The sequence below is a fragment of the Heterodontus francisci genome, chromosome 43 (genome assembly GCF_036365525.1).
Source record: "Heterodontus francisci isolate sHetFra1 chromosome 43, sHetFra1.hap1, whole genome shotgun sequence".
Classification (NCBI taxonomy): Eukaryota; Metazoa; Chordata; class Chondrichthyes; order Heterodontiformes; family Heterodontidae; genus Heterodontus; species Heterodontus francisci.
Genome location: NC_090413.1, coordinates 15921543 through 15945505, shown reverse-complemented (window position 1 = coordinate 15945505; position 23963 = coordinate 15921543). Strand labels below are relative to the sequence as shown.

General features: G+C 45.7%; 1 long non-coding RNA gene across 3 annotated transcripts in view; it reads left to right on the top strand.

The window, feature by feature from the left end:
* LOC137355611 (uncharacterized) overlaps nucleotides 1-9487 on the top strand; it is a 58477-nt gene extending 48990 nt beyond the window's left edge. For 2 of the 3 annotated variants that reach the window (XR_010970951.1, XR_010970952.1), the window contains exon 4: nucleotides 9225-9487. This is a non-coding gene — a long non-coding RNA (uncharacterized lncRNA). The remainder of the gene's footprint in view (nucleotides 1-9224) is intronic. The other variant, XR_010970954.1, reaches the window with a different exon arrangement.
* The last annotated feature ends 14476 nt before the right edge of the window (nucleotides 9488-23963 follow it).

Genomic DNA, 23963 nt, shown 5'->3' with positions numbered 1-23963 from the left:
TAAGAGGCAGACTTTTGTGAGACATTTTCGAAGCAGTTTCTAAAGCATTCAATTTGGCCGCAGTCCCAGTGTCGAGCTATATCAGGTGCCCGCAGACACCTTTTATAATGCATCATGATCTAAGACTGTAGGCGATGGCTATAAACAAGGAAGGCTATGAGTTAAACAACAATCTGCATTTATATAGCACCTTTTTAACTTAGTAAAATGCCCCAAGGTGCTTCTCAGGAGCGTTATCAGACAAAATTTGACAACTGGCCACACAATAAGATATTAGGACAGGTTGGAGGTGGGTTTTAAGGAAAGTCTTAAAGGAGGAAAGAAAGGTAGAAAGATGGAGAGATTTAGAGAGGGAATTCCCTAGGCAGCTAAGGGTGCAGTCAACAAAAGTGAGATTTTTATCATTAGCACTACTGGTTATTGACGTCTGTCAGATGGTGTGCCAACGCCTAAGAATTGGATCATTATTTGATTCAATAAAGATTATGGGTTTATTGCTAATGCAACACACACCAGAAGCCAAGCCTGGGACCGAGAGGAGGCAGATTGGTGGTTTAGCAACTGAGCCACACAGAGAACAGAGGCTGATTCCTGATCTCAACTGAGACACTGCAGTTGGCCTTAGATCTCCTACACTAGGGAGACACAAAAATCAGCCAGGCCTTCCCCCTCTGCTCACTATTGAATGTGTCAACCCCCACCCCCCTGGGATGTGGAGAGGACCGTCACCTAGATAGATTTGTATGGGTCTGCTTTTGGTTCCGTCTTATTTAGCTGCCATCTCAAAGAGGATGCGTTGGGTTGGTGAAGGGTATCTGGGGGGTACAGAGTGCCAGAGGATAGTGACAGCACATTTGTTGATTTGGATGATTAACAAGATATGGAAATGGAAGGAAAACTGAACTTATAAGTTGCTCTGCTGCCGATGGCATGGATCGGTCTTCATTTATAAAGGTGAAAAGCACCTGATCAATGATTTTGATGAAGGGAGCCGGTGGATGAAGAAACAATGAAACACCAAAGAAAGTCAAACACTGGAATACATCTCAAGGGCATTCGATTGCAATAAAAGCTGAAAGAGGTTACTTCAACTCAGTGCAAAGAATCAATGAGGTCACTTCTGTAACACAACGCAAGCACTTTTTTTCACGCTTCCTTCAAAAGGACATTGATACATTAGTAAGGGTTCAGAAGTGAGGAGCAAAGTCGAATCTAGGACTCAAACCCACTAGGAGTGCGAAGAACATGTTTTCATTGAGGAGAGATTTGAGAGTGTGCATAATCCAAGCTTTAAAAATGATGAGGACATGGCCAATATAAGCTCAACAATTTAGAGGTAAAGGACAGGAGAACAAATTAACAAGCCTTAAACAAATGTGAGAGAGTATTATATGTGATTAGTGGGTATGTGGAATAGACTCCTGCTTGGAGCTGCATTATTTAACTTGTTAAAAGACAAATACTTGCTTCAAAATTGAATAGTGCAGCTCCACGAGTGGCTTAATTGAGAAAAGCAATGACAAGCCGACGCGTACAAACCTGAAGGCTCCATGTGTGGCTCCTGGTGTATGCTGGATTCAAGTCAAGGGTGGCAATAGAAGTGTTGAAACTGGCTTTAGAGCAACTGTGTTGGGGATCTGCCCTTGATTGCAATCCCCAGGCCCTAGATGAATTGTGGATGTTGGGTGAAGGGAGGGGTCAGCCTTATTATTCAAGTTTACACTTGAAGAATGGTCTCTTTAGCATTGTACCAGGGCAGCGCCATTCTCTGTGGAATTAACTTCAGCGAAAGAGGAAAAGGGAGATAATTAGCAGCAAAGATAAAAGATGGAGGCTGGATGAATATCGGGGCAAAACCGACCTTGAAGGTTACTGTACACACAGATAACGGAATGCTCCGAGGAACTTGCCAGTTGTGACCATGCCAATATGGAATGTCACGTGAAATGCAGCTGCTCAAAGTGGGTTAATGGAGTCCATAATTTGGATTAGTGTGCAGTATTTTTGCAGAATTATGTTTGGGGGGTGAGAAATTTCAGGGGTTTTTTTTCCTCTTGCTGGTACTGGCTGGGCACTGTTCCAGCAGTGGCCACCGCTCCCGATGGCGCTGCTGGGACAGAGAAGCTGCTTGCCCACTGATTGGCCGGCAGCTCTTGGAGGCGGGACTTCATGCCTCAGAGGGACGGAAATCCCGACCGAAGCCAATTAAGGGCCCGGGCTGCCCAAAATCACTGCGTGGCTTCCAGCTCCATCGGAGGCAGGACTTTCCAGCTGGTGGACAGGGCCTCCACCACAAAGTAAAATTCCAGCCTCAGGCTATCAGCCTGCAATTTCCCAACCACGGTTCCCTGTTAATGCCAACCTGGGCTGGGAGAGCCAATTCAAGTAATCGTCTCCATAATGACAGCTCAGATTGTATATGGTCAGCAGGACAGAGGAGGCCTTAATGTTTTGATGAACCTCTGTGTCCCACACATACCTTACTTTGTGCTCTCAACTTACTGTATACATCTGACCAATTATGGGGAGCCACTATCATTGCTTCGTTCAAGATTTTCCATGTTCCTGACTGGTTTGCCGTAACTCTCCACTTCCAGTGTGATAAAGAAAGGATAACACTTTCACTTGTGTAGTGGGTTCATATCTGACTCCAGGCACATAATCCAGGCTGACACTTCAATGTAGTGCTGAGGGAGTGCTGCACTATCAATTGAGATGTTTAAACTCAGAGTTAACACCCCATGTATATTCTGTATGATCGACAATCAGGGTGAACGATAACCCAAGGACAAGGTTCAGCTAGTTTGAACATTACTTGGTTAGATTCTCACATATCAGCTATGCATCAAACAGTGCCTTCACTCAACAACAGAAAATAACACTAAATTCTGGAGCCCCTAATGGGCCTGTGACTGTTTACAATTCCAATTTCATTAGAGTTGGGCTCAACTTGCCTTCAACAGGACCAACCGCATCAGGGAAGCACCAGAAAAGACAGCGTATGAGCAGAGTCTGGGATCTTAACTATACATCACAATTATACAATCTACATAGGATGGTAAATATACAACACTTGGCCATTTTTTCCAGCATGTCAATACAGTTCCACAGGTCATAGGTCACAGCTGAATCAGTCACTCACCATATAATTCCATTCATTATACAAAACTGAAAACTCCCTGGTATAACTCTTTTATAAGAGCTGTTGAGAGGTCACAGCCCTGAAACGTTAACTCTGTTTCTCTCTCCACAGATGCTACCAGACCTGGTGAGTACTTTGCACCATTTTCTATTTTTGTTTCAGATTTCCAGAATCTGCAGTGTTTTGCTTTTGTATTTGTATAATTTTTCTTGTTTGAATATCAACGAACAAAGAAAATACAAATACCTACACATTGCCAAAGGGTTCAAAGAGCTGAGCAAATGGATAATGTAGATTCAAGCAGATTATTAACAAACTTTGAATGCAGAACCACAGGACAAGAGTATAAAATTAACAAGCCTGAAGCAAAACTGAGATTAGAAGGGTTTTTTCACCTTGCAGACAAGTGCTACATAGAATAAACTCCCAGTTTAAAACAACCGATGCTGCTTAAGGAAGACTTGCATTTATATACCGTCTTCCACGTCCTCAGCAACGAAGTACTTTTGAAGTGCATTCAGTATTATAATGTAGGAAATGTGGCAGCCAGGTTGCACACAGCAAGATCCCACAAAGAGCAATGAGATAATGAGCAGGTCATCTGCTTTTGTAATGTTGGTTGAGGGATAAATATTGGTCAGGACACCAGGGAGAATTCACCTGCTCTTCAAACTAGTGCCACTGGGTCTTTTCATCCAACAGAGAGGGAAGACAAGGCCTTGGTTTAACATCTCGCGCAACAGACAGCACCTTGGACAGTGTAGCTCCACCTTAGATTTTGAGCTCAAATCTCTGGACTGGGGACAAGCCCAAAACATTTGAACCCAGCAGTTAGAGTTCTACCAAATGAGCCATGGCTGACAGTATAACTGCTACAGCAGGGCACAGCACATATCTAAAGTGGTCATATTGGTACTAGAACATAGAACATAGTACAGCACAGTACAGGCCCTTCGGCCCACGATGTTGTGCTGAACCTTTAACCTACTCTAAGATCAAACTACCTACCTACCCTTCATTCTACTATCATCCATGTACCTATCCAAGAGTCGGTTAAATGTCCCTAATGTATCCGCTGCTACTACCACCGCTGGCAGTGCATTCCACGCACCCATCACTCTCTGTGTAAAGAACCTACCTCTGATATCTCCCCGAAACCTTCCTCCAATCACCTTAAAATTATGCCCCCTGGTGTTAGCCCTTTCCGCCCTGGGAAAAAGTCTCTGGCTGTCCACTCTATCTATGCCTCTCATCATCTTGTACCCCTCTATCAAGTCACCTCTCATCCTTCTTCGCTCCAATGAGAAAAGCCCTAGCTCCCTCAATCTTTCTTCGTAAGACATGCCCTCCAGTCCAGGCAGCATCCTGGTAAATCTCCTCTGCACCCTCTCGAAAGTTTCCACATCCTTCCTATAATGAGGCGACCAGAACTGAACACAATATTCCAAGTGTGGTCTAACCAGGGCCTTATAGAGCTGCAGCATAGCCTCGCGGCTCTGAAACTCAATCCCCCTGTTAATGAAAGCCAACACACCATATGCTTTCTTAACAACCCTATCAACTTGGGTGGCAACTTTGAGCGATCTATGGACATGGACCCCAAGATCCCTCTGTTCCTCCACACTACCAAGAATCCTGTCTTTAAGCCTGTATTCTGCATTCAAATTCGACCTTCCAAAATGAATCACTTCACACTTTTCCAGGTTGAACTCCATCTGCCACTTCTCAGCCCAGCTCTGCATCCTGTCAATGTCCCGTTGCAACCTACAACAGCCTTCCACACTATCCACAACTCCAGCAATCTTCTTGTCATCGGCAAACTTGCTAACCCAGCCTTCCACTTCCTCATCCAAGTCATTTATAAAAATCACAAAGAGCAGAGGTCCCAGAACAGATCCTTGCGGAACACCACTGGTCACCGAGCTCCAGGCTGAATACTTTCCATCTACTACCACCCTCTGACTTCTATGGGCCAGCCAATTTTGTATCCAGACAGCCAACTTTCCCTGTATCCCATGCTTCCTTACTTTCTGAATGAGCCTACCATGGGGAACCTTATCAAACGCCTTGCTAAAATCCATATACACCACATCCACTGCTCTTCCTTCATCAATGTGTTTTGTCACATCTTCAAAGAATTCAAGAAGGCTTGTGAGGCATGACCTGCCCCTCACAAAGCCATGCTGACTGTCTCTAATCGAACCATGCTTTTCCAAATAATCATAAATCCTGTCTCTCAGAATCCTCTCCAATAATTTGCCCATTACCGACGTAAGACTGACTGGTCTATAATTCCCAAAATTATCCCTATTCCCTTTCTTGAACAAGGGAATAACATTTGCCACCCTCCAATCATCCGGTACTACTCCAGTGGACAGTGAGGATGCAAAGATCATCGCCAAAGGCACGGCAATCTCTTCCCTCGCTTCCCGTAATATCCTTGGGTATATCCAGTCTGGCCCCGGGGACATATCTGTCCTCATATCATTCAAAATTTCCAGCACATCCTCCCTCTTCACCTGAACCTGTTCGAGCATATCAGCCTGTTTCACGCTGTCCTCACAAAGGACCAGGTCTCCCTCACTAGTGAATACTGAAGCAAAGTATTCATTTAGGATGTCCCCTACCTCCTCCGACTCCAGGCACAAGTTCCCTCCACTATCCCTGATCGGCCCTACCCTCACTCTGGCCATCCTCTTGTTCCTCACATAAGTGTAGAACGCCTTGGGATTTTCCTTAATCCTACCCGCCAAGACTTTTTCATGTCCCCTTCTAGCTCTCCTACGTCCATTCTTCAGTTCCTTCCTGGCTATCTTGTAACCCTCTAGACCCCTGTCTGATCCTTGCTTCCTCAACCTGAAGTAAGCTTCCTTCTTCCTCTTGACTAGCTGTTCCACATCTCTTGTCATCTAAGGTTCCTTCACCCTACCATCCCTTCCTTGCCTCATTGGGACAAACCTATCCAGCAGTCGCAGCAAGTGCTCCCTAAACAACCTCCACATTTCTGTCGTGCATTTCCCTGAGAACATCTGTTCTCGATTTAAGCGCCCCAGTTCCTGCCTAATGGCATTGTAATTCCCCCTCCCCCAATTAAATATTTTCCCATCCCGTCTGCTCCTATCCCTCTCCATGACTATAGTAAAGGTCAGGGAGTTGTGATCACTATCACCGAAGTGCTCTCCCACCGAGAGATCTGCCACCTGGCCTGGTTCGTTGCCAAGCACCAAATCCAACATAGCCTCCCCTCTAGTCGGCCTATCTACATATTGAGTCAGGAAACCTTCCTGGACACACCTGACAAAAACTGCTCCATCCAAACTGTTTGCACGAAGGAGGTTCCAATCAATATTAGGGAAGTTGAAGTCACCCATGACAACAACCCTGTTACTTCTGCACCTTTCCAAAATCTGCGTCCCAATCTGTTCCTCCGTGTCTCTGTTGCTATTGGGGGGGTCTATAGAAAACTCTCAACAAAGTGACTGCTCCTTTCCTGTTTCTGACTTCCACCCATAATGACTCAGTAGACAAACTCTCGTCGACGACCTCCCTTTCTGCAGCTGTGATACTATCCCTGATTAGCAATGCCACTCCCCCACCTCTTTTACCTCCCTCCCTATTCCTTTTGAAACATCTAAACCCCGTAACATCCAACATCCATTCCTGCCCCTGTGATATCCACGTCTCCGTAATGGCCACAACATCGTAGCTCTAAGTTCATCACCCTTATTCCTGACACTTCTTGCGTTAAAATAGACACACTTCAACCCATCATACTGGCTGCAACTTTGTCGTGTCAATTGTCTAACCTTCCTCACAGACTCTCTGCACTCGGTATCTGCCTGTTCAACAGCTACCCCATCCACTGATGCGTAGCTCCGGTTCCCATCCCCCTGCCAAACTAGTTTAAACCCTCCCGAAGAGCTCTAGCAAACCTCCCGCCCAGGATATTGGTGCCCCTCCAGTTCAGATGCAACCCGTCCCTCTTGTACAGGTCCCACCTTCCCCAGAAGGTATCCCAATGATCCACATATCTGAAGCCCTCCCTCCTACACCAGCTCTGTAGCCACGTGTTCAGCTGCACTCGCTCCCTGTTTCTAGCCTCCCTAGCACGTGGCACCGGTAACAATCCTGAGATTTTGCTCTTCCTGCCTTTCAGCTTCCAACCTAACTCCCTATATTCGCTTTTCAGGTCCTCATCCCTTTTCCTAGCTATGTCATTGGTACCGATATGTACCACGACCTCTGGCTGCTCCCCCTCCCCCTTAAGAATCCTGTAGACTCGATCCGAGACATCCCTGACCCTGGCACCCGGGAGGCAACATACCATCCCGGGAGTCTTGTTCGCGACCACAGAATCTCCTGTCTGTTCCTCTAACCATTGAATCTCCTATCACTATCGCTCTCCTATTTTCCCCACTTCCCTTCTGAGCCACTGAGCCAGGCTCAGTACCAGAGACCTGGTCACTGTGGCTTTCCCCTGGTAGGTCCCCCTCCTCCCCCACCCCCCCAACCATATCCAAAACGGTATACTTATTATTAAGAGGAACGGCCACAGGGGATCCCTGCACTGTGCGCCTATTCCCTTTCCCTCCCCTGACGGTCACCCAGCTACCTTTATCCTGTAACTTAGGTGTCACTACTTCCCTATAACTGCTGTCTATCACCCCCTCAACATCCTGAATGATCCAAAGTTCATCCAGCTCCAGCTCCAGTTCCTGTATGAAGTTTTTTTGTTACTCAGTCACAGGATGTGGAAAGTCACTGGCTAGGCCAGCATTTACTATCCATCCCTAATTGTCCTCGAGAAGGTGGTGGTGAGCTGCCTCCTTGAACCGCTGCAGTCCATCTGGTGAAGGTGCTGTTCAGGAGGGAGTTCCAGGATTTTGACCCAGTGACAGTGAAGGAGCAGCGATATGTTTACAAATCAGGATGGTATGTGATGTGGAGGGAAAATTGAGGTGGTGGCGTTTCCATGCAACTTCTACCCTTGTCCTTCTAGGTGGTAGGGGTTGCGGGTTTGGAAGGTGCGGTCAAAGGATCCTTGGTGAGTTGCTGCACTGTATCCTGTATATGGTACACACTGCTGCCACTGTGTGCGGTAGTGAATGGAGTGAACGTTGAAGGTGGTGGATGGGGTGCCAATCGAGCGGGCTGCTTTGTCCTGGATGGCGTTGAGCTTCTTGAGTGTTGTTGGAGCTACACCCATCCAGGCAAATGGAGAGTATTCCATCACACTCTGACTTGATTGGTGAGGACGAGGTCAAGTAGTTTTCTCCATGTGTTGGCTCTCTCACCACCTGCTGCAGGCCCAATCTTGCAGATAGGTCCTCCAGGACTTGGCCAGTAGAGGTGCAACTGAGTCACTCTTGTTGATGGACCTTGATTTCCCCCAGCCCAGCGTACATTATGTGCCCATGCTATACCCTCAGTGATTCTCCAAAGTGGCGTTCAACTTGGAGGATCACTGACTTATCCATTGAGGAGGGTGGTAATCAGCAAGGATTTCCTTGCCCATGTTTGACATGATGCTATGGGACTTCCTGGGGTCTGGAGTCAATGTTGAGGACTCCCAGGGCCTCTCCCTCTTGACTGTATGCCACTGTGTCACCACTACTGGTGGGATAGGACATACGCTGGGGATGGGCTTGGTGGTATTTGGGATATTGGCTGAAAGTAATGCTTCTGTGAGTATGATAATATCCAACTGCTGCTTAACTAGTCTGTGGGACAACTCTTTCAATTTTGGCACAAGGGCCCAGATGTTTGTGAGGAGGACTTTCAGGGTTGACAGTACTGATTGTGCCTCTGTGGTGTCCGAATCTGGTGCCTCAGTCGATGTTGGGTGGTTTGTCCAATTTTATTATTCTTATAGCTTTTCGTAGCAGTTTGATACCACTTAGTGAATTGCTAAGCAATTTCAAATGACAGTTACAAAGTCAACCACACTGCTGCTGATCTGGAATCACAAATCGGCCAGACTGGATAAGGACAGCATATTTCTTTCCCTAAAGGAAGTTTGCGATTCAGATGGACTTTTATGAAAATCCTGAGTTATATGATACCAGTTTTTCTTTAATTCCAGATTTACTTAATTAACAGAATTTAAATTTCCCAACTGCCCTAGCAGGATGTGAACTCATGTCTCCGGATCATATATCAAGGCCTCGACTAGTACCAGCAACACAACCACCGCACTCGTGGGAACACATCTGAGCAGACCATGAGTAGATATAAACTTTTGTTAAGGGATTAGTCTAAGGTAGGCCTTTGTTTTCACAAAGGGTATGTATTTTGAGAAATCAACCATTTATTACTGTGTTAAAGCAAATTCTAAATTGTGCACGAACCACAGATGTTGTTCAATTGTAATGTTGATTTTCGAGTATATAATAAATGATTGCTTCCTTTACATGGTTTGTGCCTGGTCTTCCTTTCAAAAAAAAAGGCCATTAAGATAAATATAAAATTAAATTGTATGGAGATTAAAAGGCAGTTTCCATTAAAGAATGACAACTCATTTTGTCTCTTGTCCCATAATTTTGAGCTAATATTTAAGCTGATCTACGTGTCACGAAACTGAGTCAGATTCATCAAAGCACAACTTGTGAGGCTGGGCACTAGCACAGGTGCCATGTTCGAGTGAAGGAGTGATCCCATGACTTGTGTACCCATGGGGAATCCACAATCAAGAACTACAGAATGAGGGTGAGTATGGAGTTATGTATTGTAGACCTGTCAGAGCAGTTTCACACCGAGCACAGCGGTGTTGAGTTACCCCCACTTACTATGTAGGGATTCAGATGGCCCTGTGATACGTGGATCTGAACAGTAGCCAGCCGCTGAAAGTCGCATTACTCTGTATGGTTTCTCTTCCAGCTCCCGCACCTCTTGTGTCCCCCAAGCATCTGTCCTTGGCCCCCTCCTATTTCTCGTCGACATGCTGCCCCTCGGCGACATCATCCAAAAGCGTGGCGTTAGTTTTCACTTGTATGCTGATGACACTCGCCTCTACCTCACCACCACTTCTCTCGACTCCTCCATTGTTGCTAAATTATCAGACTGCTTATCTGACATCCAGTAGTGGATCAGCAGAAATTACCCCCAATTTATATATTGGGTAGACTGAAGCTGTTGTTTTTGGTCACCACTCCAAATTCCATTCCTGAGCTACCGCCTCCATTCCTCTCCCTGGCAACAGTCGGAGATTAAGCCTGTCTGTCTGCCACCTTGACATTTGACCCTGAGATGAGCTTCTGACCTCATATCTGTGCCATCACGAAGACCGCCTATTTCCACCTCCGTAACATCGTCCGACTTCACCCCTGTCTCAGCTCATCTGCTTCTGAAACCCTCATTCATGCCTTCCTTACCTCTAGACTTGACTATTCTAACGCTGGTCTCCCACATTCTAATCTCCATAAAACTGAGGTCATCCAAAACTCTGCTACCTGTGTCTTAACGCGCACCAAATCTTGTTCCTTTATCACCCCTGTACTCATCGACCTACATTGGCTCCCAGTAAAGCAACTTCTTGATTTTAAAATTCTCATCCTTGTTTTCAAACCCCTCCATGGCCTCGTACCTCCCTATCTCTGTAATCTCCTCCAGCCCTACAACCCTCCAAGAAATCTGCACTCCTCTAATTCTGGTCTCTTGTATATCCCTGATTTTAATCGCTCCATCATTGGTGGCCACACCTTCAGTTACCCAGGTCCCAAACTCTGGAATACCCTTCCTCACCTCTTCACTTCTCCGCCTCACTTTCCTCCTTCACTCCTTAAAACCTACCTTTTAGACCAAGTTTTTGGTCATCTGACCTAATTTCTCCTTTTGTGGCTATAGTTATCTATAATGATTTAACATTTGTAAGGAGAATGTATTTTTACGCACTTGTAACAGTTTACCAAATTGCGAAATGTGCTTGTTACATATGTAAACTGGGACTTGATGATTTTGTGTGCAGAGTTTGACAAAGGGTGGTGGGAACATGGAGTGTGGAGGACGAAGGGAGAGGAATTCTGACTGAAGGTATCATCGCTGGGGCTCATATTGGACTTTTTAAAAAAAAAATAAGTACAGTTTTAACTGAACAGGGACCCCCACATACACAGACAAGTCAGGGCATATCATTAAGGTGGTGACCCCAGACTATTACAACATCAAACAAACTGTCTACAACAGCTCTCATAGACAATGGTCTCTCAGAGTATGTGTGAATGGCTTTCTTCCTGCCTTATCAAGATGCAGAGATCACACCCATTGTTAGTATGCACCTGAGCTGCCCCGCACCCACCTGACCACTGCTGAGAGCAGGAAATAAGCACAGATCATTGCATAGGCATGGTGGGATTGATAAGGGACTGAATCCCAACCGGATGACCCAATTCGAGATATTACCTTGTATGTCAAGGGATCAGGGTCAGAAAAGGGGCACAAACATAAAGAGAGCATCAAACAATATACATGACCTTTAAACCAAGGCATCAACGTCAAGGCAGCAGAATGATTGGCTCTTGTATGGTACTTGACTACTCCTTTGATGGGACATCCCCATTAAGTGAAGCTTCATAAGGCATCTGTTGACCACAGTTTCGGAGCTACCACCATAGCTTCTTTGCATGCTATTTGGGTGGTGAGTTAAGTTAAGGGAAGATCCATTTTTTCCAATCACCCACCGATGCTAGGCATTAACGACAGTTGAAAGCGAAATACTGAGGATGCTGGAAATCCGAAATAAAAACAGAAAATGCTAGAAACTCTCAGCAGGTCTGGCAGCATGTGTGGAGAGAGAAACAAAGTTAACGTTTCAGGTCGATGACTCATTGTCTGAACAGACCAGGAACATTAACTCTGTTTCTCCACAGATGTTGCCTGACCAGCCGAGTCTTTCCAGCACTTTCTGTTTTTATTATTAACGATGGATGGTTGGCTGTTTGGTGGGTGCCACTCAACTTCCTTCCAGGTTAAATCAGGGACAGTTCTCTCAGGCTGTTATTTTAGCTCATTTGCTTCCAATCATGGAATGTGCAGACCCTTCTAATCAGTGTCCAAACCCCCTCAGTCTTGTTTCACACAAACATGTCCTGTTCTTCCCGAGGACTTGTAATAGCCTGAACAATCTTTAACCAAGGATTGTTTTAAGTTTACCCATTTTGTTCTAATCAGTTGCTTTTGGGATTTTGCAGTGATTTCTGCACAGGCCATCTTTGTGCTTTAGATTCACAAGGAATCTGTATTATTCCCTTTCCTCCCTTCCCTAATAAATGGCCACACCATTTGGATTAGCTGCCACATTGCTAAGATCACTGTCATGTCTTTCTTGATCATCTGGTCCCCTGTGATTCTTTGCTAAAGGGTTGTAGTGGATTCCTGAATGGATACAGGCAAGTGTATTATCTTCAGCTGCTTGAACATGGAGCCCATGCTTTCCAATACTCAATCCAGTGATGCAACCTTTTTTGGTCAAATGTCCATCTTCAGCTTGCTCAAAAATGGATGGTTCAGGTCACTTTGTCACTCCCCTTCACGCAGATAGCTTTCATATTTGCAGATCTGCCTAACTCAACTTGGTAAAGGTGGTAATACAGGACCGATGGAGAAGAGTGCAGAATTAGTTTTAGATTGCTCTTTCAATGATCCAGTACAGACCCAATGGGCTGAGTGGACTCTCTGTGTGCTGTAAACCTGAAAGGTTTATTTATTTAGAGATACAGCACTGAAACAGGCCCTTTGGCCCACCAAGTCTGTGCTGACCAACAACCACCCATTTATGCTAACCCTACATTAATCCCATATTCCCTACCACCTACCTGCACTAGGGGTAATTTACAATGGCCAGTTTACCCATCACCTGCAAGTCTTTGGCTGTGGGAGGAAACTGGAGCACCTGGCGGAAACCCACAGTCACAGGGAGAACTTGCAAACTCCACACAGGCCGTACCCAGAATTGAACCCGGGTCGCTGGACATGTGAGGCTGCGGTGCTAACCACTGCGCCACTGTGCCGTTCTAATAGAATAGTCCAATACAATGCACCGGCAAGTTGGAAGTAGGTGAGAATTTGTATTCTGTTCATCAGTGTAGTTAGACTCAATATAATATTCAAGGATAGGCTCAAACAGAATAATACACAGGTTCCTGGCTTGAGGAGAGGAAATGCTATGAGAAAGGCTCAAGAAAGGATTAAGCCACCAAACAAGAAAATTAAAACAACAGCAGGGTAATTAACTTTTCAAGGACTTACAGGAGAGATGTGGAAAGAAAATATCTTCCTATGAGGAGAGAGAGACAGGAAGCACATCACCTGCTCAAAGAGGGCAGTTAAAATGTACTGAATATATCTAATGAGATGCAAGAAAGAGATGCCCCTCTCGCCCGCTGACCCTTTTCCCCCCCGTCCCCATTTACTTCTCACCCTTACCCTCTTACTTCATTGGCTATGAAGAAAAAGGCAATCTCAAAGAGCAGCACCTTGCCTTTTGATTAGGTTTTATACAGCCTTCCAGACTCAACATTACATTCAACTACTTCAGATCATAACCTCTGCCCCAATTTTCTCTCTCTCTCTATAGTGTTTTTCTTTTTTTTCCCGGTTTTCGGACAGCAGCCGTTGGTGATGATTCTTTTCCCATTTACATCTCCTCTCGTCTCATCTTTTGTTCCTTTACCTGTCCCATTCCCCTCTCCTTTTGTCTTGCACCATCATTCTTTTTGTCATTTAATCTCTCCCATCTTCCAGCCTATCAGACCTTCCCTTCTGTTCTCCCCACTCCACCTTTCCCCTGCCTCTGCACTTGCTTAAAACCTGTTGCATCTCTAACTTTTTCCAGTTCTGATGAAAGGTCATTGACCTGAAACGTTAACTCTGTTTCTCTGTCCACAGATGCTGCCTGACCCGCCGAATATGTCTGTTTGTATTTCATCTCTACTTAACGTCTTGGAATGTAGGAGCATGAGTAGGCCATTCAGCCCCTTGAGCCTGCTTCTCCATTAATTAGATCATGGCTGATTTGTCAGCCACCTCCATCTACCTGCCTTTTTCCCCTATCCTTTATATCCTTATCCAACAAAGCAACCAAGGTATGAATGAACCCTGAGAGAACTTAACTCCTGCAGTTAGATAGGAGTGATTGTAAAATCAAAAGGAGTAGGAGCCACACCAGCAGGCCTAGATAGTTTATAATTAATCCCGCCCTGGATATACGAACTTACGAATTAGGAGCAGGAGTAGGCCACTCGGCCCCTCGAGCCTGCTCTGCCATTCAACAAGTTCATGGCTGAACTGATTACTCCACATTTCCACCTACCCCCGATAACCTTCCACCCTCTTGCTTATCAAGAATCTATCTACCTCTACCTTAAAAATATTAAATTAAAAACATAACTCTGGGTCTTCTCTCTAATCTCCCTTCCATAGCATTCTCGCCTACTGTTTTTTTTTCTCCTACTAGTGCGGACCAGAGCTGAAGATAAGAATGTTTACAACTTGGAATAGACACAGTTGCCGAGCTGCGAAAAGTCTATTTCAGGCCATGTACGAGAGCTAACCTTAGCCCTGCTGTATTTATTTTTTTTATTTAGAGATACAGCACTGAAACAGGCCCTTCGGCCCACCGAGTCTGTGCCGACCAACAACCACCCATTTATAACGAACTCTACAGTAATCCCCTATCACTTCCCTACACTAGGGGCAATTTACAATGGCCCATTTACCTATCACCTGCAAGTCTTTGGATGTGGGAGGAAACCGGAGCACCCGGCGAAAACCCACGCAGACACGGGGAGAACTTGCAAACTCCGCACAGGCAGTACCCAGAATCGAACCCAGGTCCTTGGAGCTGTGAGGCTGCGGTGCTAACCACTGCGCCACTGTGCCGCCCAAGTATGTAGAGACTTGGAATCAGTAGCAGAGATATAAAGGGAAAGTTGAGAGATTTTCTCTTCCATACAAGCGTTATTTGAATATGGAACACGCTACAGCAAGTGGCTCTCAATGCCAAGTCAACATTGACATTTAAAGAATTAGATAGACACTTGAAGAAGTATTACAGGGATATGGGGTAGGGAAAACAAAAGAGAGTGGAACAGACAGCTCCAGTGTGAAGCCAGCATGATCACAAGCAAACTGGCCTCTTTTCTTGCTGTAAATTCCACCCTCTGCGACATATGGTCATAGGTTCAAGTTCCAGAGAACTGAGCACACAATTCAGCCTGACACTCCTCGTGTAGTACTGAGGGAGCAGGGAGGCAGCACTGTTGCAGGTGCCGCCTTTTGTCTGAGACATTAAACCAAGGCTTCCCCCGGCCTGCTCAGTTGGACCTAAAAGATCCCAGGGATCAAAGACGAGCAGGGGAGTTCTCCCCGGTGTCCTGGCCAATATTGATACCTCAACCAACGCCCAAGGCAGAGGATCTGGTCAGTTATCTCAATGCAGTTTGTAGAACCTTGCTGTGCACAGATTGGTTGCTGAGTTTCCTACAGTGACTGCTCTGCAAAAGTAGTTAATTGGCTGTAAAGTGCTTTGGGATGCTCTGAGGTCAAAAGGTGCTCTATGAATGCAAATTCTTTTTTAGTTGGTTCCAACGTTTCAGCAACAATATCTGTGAGCACTTTGATAGTTCTTGAGTGGGGATCTTCTGGTTTGTACGGCTTAAGACATGGGGATCAAAGCTGCGACCTTGAGGTACCTTTTAATTATTTGGCTAATTGAGGGAGAAAGCCCACCCCTTTTAAAAATCATGAGGTGCAACCATCAGGACCCTGTGACCTCCAAAGCAGGAAGATTACCCTGCTGCAAATGCAGCTGTTTACTAATAGCCACCACACAAGATTGTCACCACTGAGCTGAGCCCGTTATCTCTGCATTGCAGATAAATGTCACAATTACAGTGCGAAGAGTCCGTAATTAACTAGCAACACAGAACAAAAGCTATTCATATTGTGCACAGCATGAGAGTATTACCCATAACCCCTAATCATGATATTAAATGCAGATTTTGCTCAATCGCTAGCTAGGCTAAGTGTTATTACTGTTAATGAGTTTCCGGAATGTGGATTCAAATGAGATCCAGGAGTTGGCAAAGTAATATTACCGAGCTTAACTGTATTGACCCTGAGTTTGGGCTAAAGTAAAACAGTCTGAGCATCACGTAGCCCAGCTCTTATCTAGAATCTCCCCACCGCCTTGCACCTCCTTATCTCTGCAGCCTCCTCCTGCCCTACAGATCTCGGAGATCCCTGCTTTCTTCCAGTTCTGGTCTCTTGTCCGATGGTGGCCGTGCTTTTGGCTATCTATGCTGTAAGCATGGAATTCACAACCTAAACCTCTCCAGCCCTTTCTCCTTCTCTAAGACGTTTCTTAAAACCTACCCCTTTGACCAAGCTTTGGCCACATGTCCTAATATCTCATCATGTGGTTCGGTTTCAAATTTTGTCTGAAAATTGCTCCTTGGGATGTTTTGCCAAGTTAAAGACGCTATGTTAAATGCAAGTGGTCGTTGAATGTACCTCCAACTCATGAGTTAGCAGATAGGCTGTTACTCTGGTCTGTCTCTGACACCCTTCATCATGGGTGTCAGCTAAGGCTCAGTGATAGCACTCTCATCGCTGAGTCAGAAGGTCGTGTGTTCATAGTCTTACTGCCGCAAAATTTACTCCCAGTGCAGTACTGAGCAGGTACTGCACTGTTGGAGGTGCCGTCTTTCAGATCAGACGTTAAACCGAGGCCCCTCAGCTGGATGTGAAAGGTCCCAAGGCACTGTGTTGAAGAGTGGAGAGAGAGGGCTTTGGACCTGCCCCACCAGTACAGCATTGCCTGACTGGTAGGCATGAGGATGAGGGAATAGGTTGTTGGCACACTGACTACCATGTTGTCACTCTAACCTATTGGCTGGTGGATTAACGGCTTGAAAGTTGGCAGTGGTGTTCTGACCTGTGACTCGAGTCTTACCAAGATCAAAGGCCAAGAACCTGATTGCACCAAGTTTGGAAAGAGTAAGAGGGAAGAAGAGATAAATTCAAGAAACAGTAGAGCAATAGAGAATGAACTTTGTCAGATTCCAGCCTGACTAGACTGGTCACGTCCTCCTTTAAATTGTCAATCAAACTCCGTGAGAACAACCCCTGTATGTGGCTTCCTTCTTGAGATGTCAGTCTTGGCTCAGTGGTGACACTCCCGCCTCTAAGACAGAAGGCTGTGGGTTCAGGTTGCTCATGGAGATTTGAACAGGTAATCTGATGTCCCAGCAGATACTTAACTCTCAACAAACATCACTAAAACAGAAGATCTGGTCATTTATCATGTTGCTGTTTGTAGGTAGGAAGCGTATGTATGAGGATTGTGTGCGACAGGCCAGATGGACATAAGAGCATAAGAAATAGGAGCAGGAGTAGGCCATTCAGCCCATCAAGCCTGCTCTGCCACTCTACAATCATGGCTGATCTGCCTCAACTCCACTTTCCAGTCTACTCCCATCCCTTGATTCACTGAGAGACCAAAAATCTATCTCAGCCTTAAATATATTTAACGATGGAACATCCACAACTCTCTGGGGTAGAGAATTCCAAAGATTTTACAACTCTTTGAGTGAAGAAATTTCTCTTCAACTCGGTTCTAAATGATTGGCCCCTTATCCTGATACTGTGCCCACATGTTCCAGATTCCCAACCAGGGGAAACAATCTCGCAGTGTCTACCCTATCAAGCCCCCTCAGAATCTTGTATGTTTCAATGAGATCACCTCTCATTCTTCTAAACTCCAGAGAGTATAGGCCCAATTTACTCAGCCTCTCATCATAGGACAACTCTCTCATCCCAGGGACCAATCTAGTGAACCTTCACCGTACTGCCTCCAATGAAAGTATATCCTTCCTTAAATATGGAGACCAAAACTGCGCATAGTATTCCAGATTTGGTCTGACCAAAGCCCTGTACAATCGTAGCAAGACCTCTTTATTCTTGTACTTCAATCCCCTCGCAATAAAGGCCAACATGCCATTTGCCTCCCTAATTCCTTGTTGTGCCTGCATGCCAACTTTCTGTGTTCCTTGTAGAAGTACACCCAATTCCTTCTGACCACCAGTTGGTGTTTGTGAATATTTACCTGTAACCTGTTTTTACACCAGTGGTAAAAGTAACACTGACTGTGAAATCCTAGCATCACTGTCTGGGCAAAGCATGGCACTTGGGCATTCTAGGGAAGATGGCAAGGGGCTATCCCAGTGGGTTCTTTGGGGTAGATCTTGACTTAGTCTGAGGGTCTAAAATGGGTGACAGTTGATGTTTTACATCTTTCCCGACTTCTATTGCGATTGAAGGCAATGGAATTTAAAAACAAAAATATAACCTCTTGGCATGTAAGCATCATTGGCAAGGCCAGCATTTGTTGTCCATCACTAATTACCCCCGAGAAGGTGGTGATGAGCCACCTTCTTGAACCATTGCAGTCCGTATGGTATAGGTACACCCACAGTGCTAGTAGGGAGGAAGCTCCAGGATTTTGATCCAGCCAAGTAAAAAGGGGGAAGGTTGTGAAACGGGCTGTTGACTCACTATCATCCATTATGCACAAAGTTGCGATCTGCCCCTGGTGCCTTCAGGAGAAGAGGGGAGGAGGGAATTGGCTAATAATAAGAAATCCTAATGAAATGCATCACAGATGTGGCCGGAAAATCTTAAAGTCTAATCGTCGTACTCCAGATTCTCACTTAAGCTCTCAAATTTGCAGTCAGACTGCCCTAAGGTGTACTGTCTCTTTAAGCTGTCGCTCCTGTACTTCTGCAGCCTAGATAAGTGCCAGAATTACAGTGAGAGCTATCAGTAATTAACTGACAAGGGAAAATGAAAGCAACTCACATTACACGCAGTGTGAGTAGATTATCCATAATCCCTAATTAGGATATTAAATGTAGATTTTACTCAATCATTATCATACCTAAATATTATTACAGTTAATGAGTTATCAGAATGTAAATTCAAATTATAGGCCTGACTCCTCTTGTAGAGAGATGCCCGCTGTTAGCCTGACATTGTACACTGAGGGCCCTAGACCAGCTTCACCCGTATTGCATTGACAAACCGGTTTGCAGGAGGATGAGGTAATGGGTTGTTGGCACACTGACCGCCATGTTGTCACTCGACTGGAGGGTTAGCAGGTTGAAAGTGGTCCTCTTGCCTGTGAACTCAACAAGCCTTGCCAAGGTCAAAGGTCAAGAACCTTGTTGCACCAGCTTTGGAATGAGTAAGAGGGAAGACAAGATAAATCAAGAAATAGTGGAGTAACAGAGAATGAACTTTGTCAGACTCCACCCTGCTAAGACCGGTCACGTCCTCCTTTAAATTATCAAAATCTATGCGAAGAACCCCTGCAAGAGTTATTGAGATGCCAATCTCGGCTCAGTGGTGGCACTCCTGCCCCTGAAACATAAGGCTGTAGGTTCAGGGGAGATCGGAGCAGATGATCTGGACTGATGTGACAGTGCAGTACTGGGGGAGGTACTGCCTTTCAGATGAGACATTAAACCCGAGACACGATCGAGTCTCTCAAGTGTAGAAAATCCCATTTGAAGAGGAGCAGCAGACCTCAGGTGCCCGGGCCAACATTTATCTCTTAACATTTATCCATGCGTGTGGAACTTTACAGTGTGAAAATTAGCGGCCAAATTTCTCGACATTAAAACAGTGACTGCACTTCAAAGGTGCTCCATTGGCTGCAAACTGTTTTGAGACATCCTGAGATCCTGGCAGTTCTGATATAAATCTAAGGTCTTTCTCTCTCTCTTGTTGTTGGCCAAAAGCTGTTCCTCCCATCACATTGAAAGAGGCGAGAGTTTCCCAACAGACTCAAATGACACCAAGAACAAAGGGCAGGAATCTTACCGGCACGCTGTGGGTCCTGCCACTGTGGGGGGGGGTGGGGAGGGCCCTGAGCCTGCGTGGGTGAACAGTGGGACCCTGGAGATGACTTTATTGGTGGTGGTCAATTTATAGGCCGCCACCAGGCCTGTCCACCAATTAAGAGGCAGCCTGCCTCTCCCAGCAACCAGCCCAATCAGAGGGCAGCAGTTCTGCAGCCTCGTCAGCGACATTGATACACAGGAGTTCTGATCTTCTGGGAATCTGCTGAATGGACTATTTCAAACTCTACACTCAACAGTCTTCTCATCTGTGAGTGGCTGATCAGCACGGTTACTTTCTCGCCAGAGAATACATTGAACACTAATCTCCCATTTTGAATTATTTTTTGTTTCACATACTCAACTTTTTCTGCTACCTTTCTGAGCTATTGCAGTGGTGTTTAAATTAACCATCTTCCACGTGTTTTTGTGGGTAACTCACGTCTGTCTTTACCACTGGCTTTCAGTTTATACCTTTGATCTGCCGCTGAAGTTTCATTTGGTCCCACAAGCTCAGGTTGCTTCATCAAGAAGCTCGACACCATCCAGGACAAAGCAGCCCACTTGATCAGCACGCCATCCACCACCTTCAACATTCACTCCCTCCACCACCGGCGCACAGTGGCAGCAGCGTGTACCATCTCCAAGATGCACCGCAGCAACTCACCAAGCCTCCTTAGACAGCACCTTCCAAACCTGAGACCTCTACCACCTAGAAGAACAAGGGCAGCAGACGCATGGGAACACCACCACCTGCAAGTTCCCCTCCAAGTCACACACCCTCCTCAGTTGGAACGATATCGCCGTTCCTTCACTGTCGTTGAGTCAAAATCCTGGAACTCCCTCCCTAACGGCTCTGTGGGAACAGATCCACCACACAGTTCAAGAAGGCGGCTCATCATCGCCTCCTCAAGGGCAATTATGGATAGGCAATTAATGCTGGCCTTCCCAGTGATACCCACTTGCTGTGAATGAATACATTTTTAAAGCATTTATGAGGGGTGAAAAAGGAACAAACTTGCCTTTCTATAGAGACTTTCACAACTTCAGGACATCCCAAAGTGCTTTACAGCCAAGGATTAAATCCATGCCACTGCAGCATTTATCAGTCTGTGCTCTGAGGGCTTCTGTTCTCATGCAGGTCATGTTGTCATCTTAGCTACTCTGCTCACCATCTGGGAATGAACTCAGCCTCAAAACAATGGTCAATGGATCTCAGTCCCTAAAGAGCTTGTAATACAGTTGTGAATGAAATGTCAGACACAATGAACACAGGAGGTCTCTGGGGAACGCAGCAGTCATGTTAGCAAGTGTCAGTATTAGGCCTGAAACCCTCCCAAATCCTACAGATTGTGTGGAAGAATATACCAGTGGGAAAGAATGAAAACATCACACTGGTTTTTTGGCTCGTTTCAAGTGAGTGCAAGTTGCAGACGCCTTCAGTTAAGCTCACACTTGAACTGAGTGCAGGAGACAAAGAGCTCCTGCCTTTATTAAGCATTCCAGTGTTCAACCCAATTGTCAATCACTCCCATACTCTCCAATTATACCGAATTTCTTTTTTCTGAAGCTTGTCATCATCATTATGAAATGGAGCACTTTCCATTTCAGGAACCCAGTGTCAGCTTTCAAACTCACTCAGGCCAAGTACAATGATTTAGATGCAGAGTAAAACTGCAACTAGACTGCCCTATGAGCCTGCCTCACCCCGTGCTTTGTAGAATGTTCACCACATCGTACCAGGATACATCTTTCAGTTGCCCATGCCCGCTATGCCATAGGTTTCCCCGAGTAAAATTGATAAGAAGTGCCACCATGGCAAGTTGCTAAGGGAGAGCCATTTTACCCATCTGAGAGATGCCAGGTTGTGGTTTAAAATCCACTGATTCACTAATTTCCTTCAGGTAAAGATAGCCAGTCACACCTACCTAGTCCGGCCTCTGTATGACTCCATTCCCACACTGTGTGGTTGCCCGTTAATATCCTCGGAAATGGTCCAGCAAGCCACAATGTGTCCAGCTGCATATCTATGGAGTGACCACAAGTCATAGAGGACAGACTGGTGTGTGTGAAACGGTAACCCTGTGCGAAATGGAAGAGGAAAATCTGGCATAACAAAAGTTGGAACAGAATTACAAAGAAAGAACTTGCATTTCTGTAGCGCCTTTCCGAACCTCGGAATCCCAAAGCGTTTTAGAGCCAATGAAGTACTTTTTGAAGTGCAGTCACTAATGTATTGTAGGAAACACGGCAGCCAATTTGTGCACAGCAAGCTCCCACAAACATTAACGTGATAATCTGTTTGTGTGATGTTGATTGAGGGGTAAATACTGACCAGGACACTGGGATGAACTCCCCTGCTCTTCTTCGAAATAGTGTTATGGGATCTTTTATGTCCACCTGAGAGGGAAGTTGGAGGCTCGGTTTAATGTCTCATCTGAAAGACACCATCTCGTCCTCCCGCTATGATTGAATCATCTACCTACAATCACTGACCAGTGTAATCTCTTGTCGATGTGCTATTAGTATTGAATGAAAAAAGTAGACTGTGGGTCAAACTAACAGTAGTTTACTTACGGAGGTTTTCTTACTAGAGTATCTACACGAGCACTGAGCAGCATGAGGTACAGGCCCGTGAGATCACATCCTGTGATGATGCTGAAGGTCTATATACATAATCTACCCGGCAACAGCTTATGTACATTATACTACATCTCCCTCCCTACCAAGTCGCTGACTTCATTCATCAGGTCCGTAACACTAGGGTTCTCACCCTGCCATAGTGTGTTCTTCTTTCACTTGTTTGGGGTATTGAGTCTTTCAGTTCTTCGCTTTCCTGTGGGTGAGTGGAGGGGAACTATTGGATGACTCGTTCTCTGTCTTCACTGTCAGTTGGGTTGTCGGTTGTTGGTTGGGTCACTGGTTCATCAGCTCTCTCTGGCAGCTGATTCTCCTGATCGTTCATCAATTTGTCCTCAGCACCAACACGGGGCTGAAGGGTTTTTGGGAGTGTGGGTAGTTGTGTCCTCAACCTCCTACCCATTAGCAATGCACATGGGGCCAGCCCATTCTGAAGTGGTGTTGATCGGTAACTTAACAGTTTAGTTTAGTTTTAGAGATACAGCACTGAAACAGGCCCTTCGGCCCACCGAGTCTGTGCCGACCATCAACCACCCATTTATACTAATACTACACTAATCCCATATTCCTACCACATCCCCACCTGTCCCTATATTTCCCTACCACCTACCTATACTACGGGCAATTTATAATGGCCAATTTACCTACCAACCTGCAAGTCTTTTGGCTTGTGGGAGGAAACCGGAGCACCCGGAGAAAACCCACGCAGACACAGGGAGAACTTGCAAACTCCGCACAGGCAGTACCCAGAATTGAACCCGGGTCGCTGGAGCTGTGAGGCTGTGGTGCTAACCACTGCGCCACTGTGCCGCCCAGTGTCAGGTGAAAACCCTCATTCTTTTTCAGTATCATTTTCATGGTTCGAACACCTGTCTCTGCTTCTCCATTGCCCTGGGGGTACCTCAGTGAACCCGTAAATGGGCAAACCGATACATTTCCGTGAACTGCTGCAAGGCCTCATTTGTGAATTGTGGACCTTTATCACAGATCACTAGGTATGGAATGCCATGTGTGATGAAAATCTCTTTTCGTGACTTTATCATGGCTTCAGAACTCTGGCCATGTATTGGTTTGACTTCAACCCATCTACAGTAATAATCAACAACAATGAGGAAAATCTTCCCTTTATATGCAAACAGGTCCATTCCTAGGTGCTCCATTGGTCTGGATGGAAACTAAGATGACATCAGTGGCTCTCTGGAGTCCTGTCTGGTAGTAGCACATGTCTTCAATCTCCTTGGAAGCCCCCAATCACCATACCGAGTTCCTAGCTCTTGCTCAACACTCGG